Source organism: Dromiciops gliroides, chromosome 4 (genome assembly GCF_019393635.1).
Source record: "Dromiciops gliroides isolate mDroGli1 chromosome 4, mDroGli1.pri, whole genome shotgun sequence".
NCBI classification, from domain to species: Eukaryota; Metazoa; Chordata; class Mammalia; order Microbiotheria; family Microbiotheriidae; genus Dromiciops; species Dromiciops gliroides.
The window spans coordinates 280,164,214-280,168,449 of record NC_057864.1 but is presented as its reverse complement, the minus strand read 5'-3'; the positions used below and the strand labels follow the sequence as shown (position 1 = coordinate 280,168,449).

General features: G+C 36.8%; 1 pseudogene; it reads left to right on the top strand.

The window, feature by feature from the left end:
- The first annotated feature begins 3,343 nt into the window (after window positions 1-3,343).
- Window positions 3,344-3,944, top strand: LOC122725550 (annotated as a pseudogene).
- Window positions 3,945-4,236: the final 292 nt, after the last annotated feature.

Below are 4,236 nucleotides of genomic sequence, written 5' to 3'. Positions count from 1 at the left end.
CAGGGTAAAAGACCTCTCAGCACATAGATAGTTGAGATTTTTGTCTGTACTCTAAAGAAAGAAGAGTCAGGCACTTTCCCATTAACTCTAGCTTCATACCCCACCCCCCAACTTTAAAGTTTAATGAGGGGGTAGCTCTCCTAGCTTAATGGGCAATTCTCTAATATAGGATCTTCCTTCTGTTACCTAAATGGAGACTATGGGATTTCTTATTGTCCCAATGTCCTTCAGAAGTGAAAAATGTGTTCATGAAAGTGGCAAGGGGAAATAATCAGCTTAACTCTATATGTGTTCCATTAGATTATCTTTATTACCTTAATGACTATACACACACACACACACACACACACACACGCACACCCCTTAGAAAGACTTTAATTCTTTAGTCCTGCAAAGTGCAAGGTAAATCCTATTATTCTCTGAGAATTATACTGTTAAGGAAATAGATTTGGGGGGAGTCGGTGAGGGGCATGATCAACTCTCCAACTCAGAAATGCTTAAATTCAAGATCTCTCAAACTAGGTAGCACTTGAATTTAGGAATACTGAGAAGGTAATGTCGAAGACTTGAAAAATCCCTATCTATCTATCATCTATCTATCTATTTTTCTATCTATCTATCTAGCATCTATCTATCTACCTACCTATACCTCCTTATCAGCTTCTCAAATATAAACTCACTGAAAAGGCAAGCGTGGTGGGGGAAGGGTTGGCAGGAGGTTATCTTTATTTCTCTATACTAGTTGCACCCTTGCTGAAACCAAGATTAACCAGTTGCTGTGGCCTCTCTACACAAATAAATGTTTCTGCTCTTTCTTACTTTGGTATCCCAATTGATGTTACTTTCTTCAAATACCTGCATCCTCCTCCAGTAGTACAGGTTGTTTTCATCTTTGTTTTGTTGTATCTAATTAAACTTCCTATAAATTTGATTGAGAACTGAAAAGATCAAGATACTTCCTTCTCTACTACTGAGACTTATAGTATAGATCAAGATATAAAAATTTCATACTGGTTCACTTTTTTTTAATCAACATTTTCATTGTTCTTACCATGTCTACTAAGTGATAGAAATTAAGTATAAAATATGACTTGTTTCTCTTTCAATGTCTGAGAATTGTAGTTCACAGGAAAGAAAGAAAAAGGGCATAGGATCACTCCAGCATGCTGTCCTGGCACCCCCCTTGACAGATATGATGTAGAGATATAACTAGAGCTCAAAACACCTGCTTGCAGCTAACGGGAAATCACCATAGCAACTACACTCCTAGAGGATGTTGCCATAAACAATTAAAAACTCACTTGCCTGGTAGCTTTAAAAAAAAAAGATTCCTTCTTAAAGCAGTAACTATTTTTCTATAAGGAGCACAGCATTCTCAGCTTTCATTTGAAACAACCTTTAAGGAACTTTTACATGCTTTCCACAAATGAGGGAACTTTAATGACAAGTTATGATCTCTACATTTACATTTTATTAATTATTGTATGAATTGGCTTAAAGGCTTGTTTTTCAAAGAAGAAAAGGAAATAGAACCAGGGCTCCTATTGTAGAGTGGACCATTTTGACTTTGATTTATCATTTGTCCTTTTCTTTTTTCCATTTTTTATGTGATCACAATACCACTGACACTTAGGTATGATATAGCTGCAATTTGTACTAGAAACCTGAAATTTCTATGTCAATGTTTACTTTTTTGAGTGTTTTAGAGCACCTCTTACTTAACAACAGATCCAATGATAGAAAATTTTGAGATTCTGTATATTCAACATGTCATATTCTACTGGAATACTGAAGAGAACTTGTTTTTGTTTGTTTGTTTTTGTTTTTGTTTTTAATTCAACTTAAGCCTCCCTAGGTAACTCGGAAAAGAGTATCAGCACTTTACTTTCTCTGCATTAGAAAGCTAGAGAGTTAACTTGGGAACTTTCTAACACTTCTTTCAATAAATAGAAGACCTTAGAATCATGACTCTCCATCACATAATTCAAGGACAAGTGAACTGTGGTGAGTTTTGACCTCAGAGTTACACAATACCAGTATCAGTGAAATTGAGGTGTGCTCAAAAATCCAAACATTTTTGCGTTGATGTTATTGTAGATTTTATTGAGTTTTCTGACTGCCATATTTCATGGTATGTTTTTATTTAATGATTTGCTAACCAGTAAAACAAACTACTACTTTCTTTGGAATATTTTAAATAATTCTCTATTAAAACATTGATTCTGCATATTTTGAATATATGAAAAAGGATAGCAGTACTTCATACTCTTTTTACAATTTTACTTTATTCTTCAGAAAACTCTAAGCTCTGTTTCTTTTTAGGTCATAAATTAGATTGAAATCCTTTTTTCACAGTGCAGTAAATGGGCATGAGACCATTGGATACATGCTGGTGGTTTCCATTATTTGCAATGACACTTCAGAAGAATAGCAAGCAATATGTGTGTATATTTTTTCCCAACAGAACATTCAAATGATGGATGGATGAAATGGAACTAAAGGCAAAAATGTACATAGGTAGGGAAGCCTTATTTTATTAGGAAACATTCACATCAGTGGTGGGGTCTTTGGTGTAGTTATCAGTCTAAACATTAAGATATTTGCCATAAATTTGAAAGGCTCACAGGTTCAATTCAATTAATTTGATTTGACATTTGCCTCATTTTCAAAGTTTTTTGGTTTTGTTTTTGTTGTTTTTTTCAGGATTGTGTTACCTGAATCCCTATTATCTACATGAATTGTTATTACTCTTCTGACCCTAGCTCTTTTTTTTCCCTTGAGTGAAAAACAGAAAGAGACCTGGTGCTATAGATGCAGAATACAAAATATATAGGGAGAATGGTAAAGATGTAGTTATAATTACATTGGATTTGGAATAAAAGTGTGCTGAGAGGTAGCTGTTAGGTAGTAGTTAAAACACTGGGATTGTAGTCAAGAGAACCTGCATTCAAATATTAATTCAGACATTTGTTAGCTGTGTGATTCCACAAGTTATTTAAATTCTCTGGCATGCAGTTTCTTTATCTGTAAAATGAGATTGTATACTTTAATTCCTATGATTCTTTCCAGATCTAAATTTAGGATCACACAATCCTGTAAGATTCTTGAATCTGGAGAGCATAATCAAAAGCAGAGATATCACCTTTCTGACAAAAGTCTGTATATTCAAAGCTGTTTTTCCCCCCAGTAGCAATATATGGCTGCAAGAGTTGGACTATAAGGAATGCTGAGTGCCACAGAATTGATGCTTTTGAATTGTGGTGCTGGAGAAGTCTTTTGAAAGTCTCTTGAGCTTTCCTTTTTGGTTTGAGGCAGCTATCTGGCAGGGTAAGTATGAGGCAACATGGGGGCCTACAAATACATCCAGGAACTATGGAGGAAGAAGCAGTTGGACATGATGCAGTTCTTGCTGCGTGTATGCTGCTGGCAGTTCCTCCAGATGTCAGCCCTGCAGCAGCCCCCTGACCCACCAGACCAGACAAAGTTCATAGCCTGGGCTACAAGGCCAAGCAAGGTTATGTCATCTGCTGCATTCACATTCGCCATGGTGGCTGAAAACATCCAGGTCCCAAGGGTGCAACCTCTGGTAAACCTGTACATCATGGTGTCATTCAGCTGAAGTTTGCCAGGAGCCTTCAGTCTGTAGCAGAAGAGAGTGCTGGCTGCCACCGTGGGGTGCTGAACATCTTGAGCTCCTACTGGGTGGGTAAAGATTCAAGCTACAAATTCTTTCAGGTTATTCTCATTGACCCACTACATAAAGCTATCAAATGAAACCCTGACACTCATTGGATCACCAAGCCAGTACACAAACACAGAGAGATGTGGGGCTTACCTCAGCTGGCTGGAAGAGCTGACATCTTGGAAAGGGTCACAAGTTCCACTATACCATTGAAGGGCCTTGTGCTGCTTAGAGAAGGTGCAATACTCTCCAAATTCATTGATACTGCTAATTGGTATTCATTAATTTGTAAACTTAATGTTTAATAAATGGAATTTAGTCCATCACAGTCGATTGACACACAATGTCGATGATACTGTGTATAATGTTCTTCTGCTTCTGATCATCTCACTCATCATCAGTTCATGCAAGTCCTTCCAGGTTTCCCTGAACTTAGTTTATTCACTGGAAGGTCAGATACTGAAGCTGAAGCTTAAATACTTGGCTACATCTTAAGAAAATGGGACTCATTTGGGAAAGACCCTGATAGAAAAGATTGAATGTAAAAGGGAAAG